Genomic DNA, 7371 nt, shown 5'->3' on the forward strand with positions numbered 1-7371 from the left:
ATATATAAATTCTCCACTTTTCCACTATTCAATATACATGTTACCAATAAAAGATTAATAAAGCTTTGGTAGAAAAAATCATTGATAGTAGTGTACTGTACTTAATTTTTTTCTGGTTGCAATTGGATAACAACTTTGGTGAAGTATTGAAGCCCATACATATAGAGTGAGACTCCATTTGACTACTAAGTATTCATTTCCACCAATTATTTTAATTGGCCCCATTAGATGGTGAAGGGTTATAATTTGATTTTTTGGATCTTTAAATGTAAAGTTTTTTTTGAGTACATAAAATAAGTAATTAATTATGTAATTGACAACATTCAATGATAACAGTTAGCGATTTATTTAGAAGCATTACAAACATGATTCAACAACAGCAAAGTTAACTAATCTGGTCAACAAGAATAAACATTCGTTAAATAAATGTGGGTATTAGATTCAACCAAATGAGATATTTAATAATCTTTCATTCCCACGTGTATTTACAAGAATCCCATAGATGCATGGATGCATAAAATAATCATGATGCTTCAGTGTATATTGAGATCTTTCTCCATAGATATTAATATATTGGTTTATAATTTGTACACCGAAATCAGGTATAAATTGAAAGACAAAGAAACTTTAAGAAAAAAACAAATTAAAGATTATTATTTCCCTTGAATTCAACTACCTCTATAAAGAATTCAACAAAAAATGAATTTACAATTTTGATTAGAGTAGTATATAACATGTTATATAAGTTTGAGTCATTTCTGAAATGGTTAATAATTAAGGAATTTGGTAGATTATGTATTTAATTTGACAATTATAGTAATAGTACCCTGAATTCATATCAATATCATAAATAGTATCATTAAACAGGAATAGTAATTCTTATACACTAATTATACACTAATTCTTATACACTAATTCTTATACATATATACCAAAAGAAACATAACCATGAATACTATGATTATTGCCCGCATGTTATTCAACTCCTTAACAAGTGAATGTTGAGAGGACCTTAAACCTTGCAATGATAACAAGCATCTATATAAAGCCCTCAATTCCTCTATACAGGTTTTTTTAGTTCAAATATGATTCACTGGAAAACTATTTTCATCAAACAAATTTGCAATGACCGTCCACTGAAAAAATGTGCATTTCTTTTGTTGTAGGTTCCCCTGTAGTGTTACAAAGTTATTATAATACATCTATAACACATCTAAGAGTCGTTTTAATCAATGTACACCTATAACACAAAATTATTATAATACATACAATATTGTTGGGACACGAGTAAAATAGTTTATTTGGGTTGAAAAATGTTTATAAAACCCAAATCACACATTTTCTTCCACAATAACAATATTTTGCTTCATACTTTTGATTTTTATAAGATGTATACTTAGATGTAGATTGCTGTGTAGTCATCTCTGTGTCAATAAACACATCAAAACATCAAATAATAAGTTGAATAATAAAATAAATACTCATCCCTATTTTAAAACATCAAATAACATTTGTTTGTCTAAATTCACAAATCATCAAATAATACTTGAATAATAAAATAAGTAATCATTTCACATTACTAAGGATCAAAGTACTCTTTGCATGTTTGGCACAATTCTTCTAAAGACTCACTACCCACATGTTTGGCACGATTGGCCACTCAGGTGTTGGTAGCAATTAAATGATATGGAACAAATAAAACTATATGATATTTTCATAGAAAAAATATACTATTACATATGGGTTAAGTGCTTAAATTGTCCATCAATGGCAAGACCTCAGAGACTAAGCAACAAGGAAATTTCAGTGAGGTTTTTCATGAAACAGCCCTCCCAAACCCCAACATTCACCCAACTTCTTTTTTGGAATTCTTGTAAAAATCACAAAGAAATATTATTGGTATATATAACAGAGTGGCATAAGAAGGAATAAGGGTTTGATGTAGCATAGCAGTGGGAAGATGTTTGGGATGAACGAACAACTAAAATTAGGTATGCATATAGTGAAGCAAAAAAATAGATATGGTTTAGGTATAATGGTTCAATTTAGAGAAGCAAAGTACTATTAGAAAATCATTTGTAGCAAAATAACTAACTCTGGAAACAATAGACAATAGCTAGGGTTTTAGGGTTCAAAATATTAGAGGTTAGGGTTTTAGGGGTCAAAATATTAGAGGTTAACAATTTAACATGTTGTTCATGCTTTATCTGATGCCCGATATTTGCAGCAGCATCGGTGATTGTAGCGGTGGTTCGGACTAAGTACTATGTTTCCAATTCGGAGGAAGACGGAAGAAGAGGGAACAAGAAAACTGGGAAAGAGTGTGTGAGAGAGAGAAGAGTAATCGTTGTTGGCGATTGATGTCCAATGGTGCAACTGTTGCTCGTGGTCGGTGTAGAACATGGAGGGTGAGAGAAATGAGTGCTGAGTAGACGATGTGAACTCCTGAGTAGAAGGGAGGGCGAGAGAAAGAAGGAGGGGGGCAAAGAGGAAGCACCGCAAGAAAGAAAAAGACTGGCGGGTTTTTTTCAAAACATAGTAAAAATAATAAAATAAAATAAAAACGACTGTTAGTTTTAGCCTTTCACACCTTTGTTATGAGCCAATGACGTGTTAAAATTGCATTGGTGGTTGTAGAGTTTTTTCTGCAACTACGACGCAAACGATGTAAACTCTACAAAAATGGTATATTTTCCTTCTCACATGCTACCATTGCTGGGTTCATGGTGAAGGGAGATGAGAGATCCATCATATGGATGGCCGAACTATGTAGGAAGGTTGGGTGAAATTTCAAAAAAATTCTCTCTCCAATCTATGAATCGCATTCCCTATTTTAAAACGTGCATTTTCAATGATCAATCTTGAACCAAACCGGATCAGATCTGAAACCAAAAGGGAGGAAATGGATATACCTTATACAGAGTAGCAGTAACTCCCAATGAAGGTGTTCACGCCCAAGGAGAAAACCAAAGCCTGCTACACTGAAAATGACATAATGTGTGGTGAAGCAGATCAACAGGACGACTTTTTAGCAATAACTGAATTTTCAGCAAGAATGTAGTAGAGGGTTGGTGAGCACGACTTCATATTGCTTCTTCTACCAAGAAGCAATATCAAGAACAATTATTGATCACTCCCACAAGTGGAAATCGAAATAGGTAGGGTCGGCAAGAACAGGGAAGAAAAAGAGCAGAAGACAAGAACAATCAAACTGTGTTGTCTTCTCTTTGTATTCAGCGAACTGTCAATGTATCTGGAGGTCTGCCCTGCTCTCTTATTTATAGCCTTATAGAGAAAATCTCATAATCCCATTAGGAGTTTCCTAATCCAAATATTTTATTTAGATCTGAACTCTTTAAGTGATAGGGATAATCACTTATCTTATTTGCAGATAAAGATCAACCTTCCTAATCAAATAAGAAGTTCCTTTCATCCAAATTCTAATCTTGTTATAATAGTAAAGAGGAGTAATCAAATTCTAATCTTGCATTAGCATACCAATACAATACACGAAGAACAAGAAGCCATGTTGCACCCCAAAGTATATCATGCTGCAGTTATCAAGGAGGTTGAATATAAATACCTGTATCCATTGTAGCAGACAAACCCTTGCGGAATGAGTGATGAATCAGTGCTTGGTCGACTGGTGTGGTTTTCCTCAGTTAAATATTCCTTAGGTTTTCTCATCTCTTTGACTCTAATGGGGTAGAGCAATGAGGGCGGCTAGATGATTTAACATAACCTAGGAGCCTTTATATTTTTACCTAATAGGATCCCATTAAGCCTATATGGGCCAAAATGTGGTATCCACTCATTAAGCCCCATACCTTCTTGTTGAAATCTACGGGTTTTGCATAAATGAATCACTTGATTTAGCCCACTTACAAAATAGCCCATCGATGCAATTGTTTCACTAAATATGTAAATCCACTTAACAGAGATTAAAACCTAATAATAAACACTTAGGGGCTGGAGTGCTTTTTATTCTTGGTTGGTGAAGTCAATTAGTGGCATGTGAAACTCTTGTTTCTTGTTGCTTTGCATTTTTTCGTTTTCTACTCAATCATATCATTTTTAGCTATTTATAGCACTATGGATTCATTATATACATAGAGAATAGAAGAGTCAGCCTTTAAACAAATGATTTACATCACATCATCAAATATTGTTTCTACAGCTTTTTGAAGTATATATATTTCTTAGTTCGTTGTAGGTTTACACAATGCATGTTAATGGATTGAATTGGATGTTTGAATATAGGGCTGTTTGCCCTCCCTTTTGAAGGAGATTGACTTGCCTTTTGGCTAGATTAATTGAATGTTGGATAGGTGCTATTTAAATCATCAACTTAATGCCAATCTTCACCACCTTCTGGTCAAAATGTGAATTGAAATGGGGCATCAAGTAATTGTAGGAATCTTGAAATATATAGATTGTGTTTGCAAATAAAGCCAATGTTATTGGTGAAAATTTCAATTAAAATTATTATTTTGATTTAGGTTAAGACGCATGGTTCATTTGGTTGGTGGTTGGCTTCTTTTTCTGTTTGGCTTTGGAACGTGAAGCCACAATTTGGAATTATTTGACATGGGTTTATGAATTTGGAACCACAAATCTCATTATTCTAGGACCATAGATAAGGGTTCTTTGGACACTAGGAATTCTAGTGTTCTTAGCCAAGAAAAATAGTTGTCAAGGCAACAAGGTGGCCATGGTTGGTTGCCTTGCTTAAGTGCCTAGCTATATTGAGTCCAATTCAGAGTGGGCTTGTCATGTTTCAGCAAGCCTCAGTGATATATTGAGTCCCAAGGTTAGGATTTTGCTACTATAAACAACTATCCTCTGACTGTCATGTATTAATCATCCCTTAACAGTGGTCAAGTTCAGCCAAGCTGAAAGCCAACAACTCATAATAGGAGATCCAAACTGAGATCATTTCGGCTTCAAATAGCTCAGGAAAAGAAAGAAAAGAGAAAACCTCTGCCATCCGGCTTAATTCTAAGGACGGATTGGTCCTCCTACGGCTAGTGTAGAAATTGGGCTTATGTTTTTTGTAGGAGACTTTTAGATTGACATGAGCCCCTCGAGAGAGGAAAGATACATGGGCTATTCTGCCATCCTGGAAACTCAATTGATTCCCTATGAGAGTGAGTCAGCTTCTAATAGAAACCTAGTGTTGCAATGCTGATTTGAAATCAAATCCCAAAAGAGGGAAGTGTACAGGGCTGGTATAAACTTGGGCTCCAAATCTGATGACAAAAAGAGGGGTACTAAACCTCAAAAAGATCTTCAACAACCTTGAAACTAGAACCAGTTTGGTTGACTTTGAGGAATTCCACTGACTAGCCTTGGGCTTTAGATGACATGAAGTAGGATTAAACAAATAGCAGTTGTGACACCAATTACAGATGATGCACCATTCATAGTAAAAACTTAGAGAAACCACCAGATAGACCTGAGATCAATCTAGAGAGCAAGGTGTTGAAATCATAGGACTTTAATTCCCCAAAAGTTCTTGCCCGAACCTATGATTTAAGTGCAAGTTAGAATAATCTATTGACAAACAAGAAATACCAACATCAAGAAATTCATAAGATGCACCTTCTAAACTGACAACAGTAACTTATTTATTTTTTTTCTTATGCAATAACTTGAACTCCTGTGCCCTGTCCAATAATTTGAAAAAAAAAAGAAATGCAATAGGACACCAATCTCATCTTTTCTTTCTATTTTTTTTTTTGATACTTGAAGCCAAAAATGAAATAGACCAGCAGTTGTGCCACAAAGTGGAAGAAGAACTTCAAGGTTCATTCTCATTACACCAATCCAACTGAGACTTAAATATATAGTTCTAATCATCATATTCATAATGTAATCAGGACTCAAGACAAAATAATATGCAATAAATAAACAATTCTAAACACAGAGATATGGAGCTGGAAACCAATCTGAAATTCAGAATTGAAACTCAGAACTGAATTTCAGATTAGGATTAGATTTCAAACTAAAATTCAGATATGAAATTGTAGGGTAAGATTACCAGTTCTGAAATTGCAGGATTAGATTTCAGATATGAAATTGTAGGATTAGATTATTAGAAACCAAAAACCTTTTGTCGTAGCAATGGAATTCAATGGTAGTTTGACTCTAACCTAGAACCTAAAACAATAGGTCTATCTGCTTGATATACCCTTTTCTTTCTTGAGTTCAATTTAGTGTTTATCTAGCCTATGCTCACTATGATAAATTATTTATTTGACTATGTGTTTGTCTTTGACTACCAGACATGAGGGCACCTTCATACATTGAAAGACAGGCAAATTGTAGGGGCCTTCTCTGCAATCCTAGGTGTCATCATTACCCTTATTATGGCGGGCTAATACACACTTTGTGAGCATCCGGGAGCAAGGGAAGTTAGGAGCATAGAAAAAGGGAAATTCATGAAGAGCATATTTAATAGCGAGAAGTCATGCCTTTTGTAGATTAGGATGAGAAGATGCTTTGATTCACTGTGTGATTTACTTAGATAGACTACATGGTCAACTCACACTAACCTTCCATTCAAATGTCTGGAATAGTACAATCCATGTTAGATTTGGCCAATCTTAGGAGACTGTTAGCCGATACTTTCATAAAGTCCTTTGTGCTGTGCTGAAGTTGTATGATTGTATCCTTTGTTGGTTGCACAACCTACAGGAGATCATGTACCGCTAGAAATCAGATATGATGCCTGATTCATGCCATACTTCAAGGTATGCCTAATAATATGTATTGCTAACAATTGAACATATAAATTTAATCCATTACCCATATGACATGGATCTAGTTGAAATGTAGGATTGCATAGATGCTATTGATGGAACTCAGATTCCTTGCGTAGTTGAAATGTTTGGTTTTGTACCTACTCATTAGTTATTCTAAGTAAAGTGAGATGCTCTTGGCCAGTTGGGTACGATCCTACGACTGGTTCCATTGATCACTTCTTTGACTACATTAGTACATTCATTTATTTGGGTGCCAATTTGTTTACATTACAGAGGATTGCAGACCTAACTTCAAACCATTGCACACAGAATTTCTGACAAGAGGGTTGAAGAGCAGTTCATGGCAAAAGTACACATGGCTTCAATCACCTCTCTCTCTGAGATTCTCTCCAAAGCTTGAGACCACTGATAACAAATTTCAAAAACAGGGGGTGCACCGATTCTACCAGGAGAAAATGGAACTATTCCATCGGGGGTCACTTCCGGTTCATAGAAAAGACATTTCAGGAGCCAACCATTCAAGGAATTAACAAAACCCTTATATTCACTAATCCACCTGGAAAAATTTGAAATCCAGTTTAGAAGCTCTTGTTGGAATTGCATTATG

Source organism: Nelumbo nucifera, chromosome 8, assembly GCF_055504915.1.
Source record: "Nelumbo nucifera cultivar China Antique chromosome 8, China Antique-T2T, whole genome shotgun sequence".
Taxonomy (NCBI): Eukaryota; Viridiplantae; Streptophyta; class Magnoliopsida; order Proteales; family Nelumbonaceae; genus Nelumbo; species Nelumbo nucifera.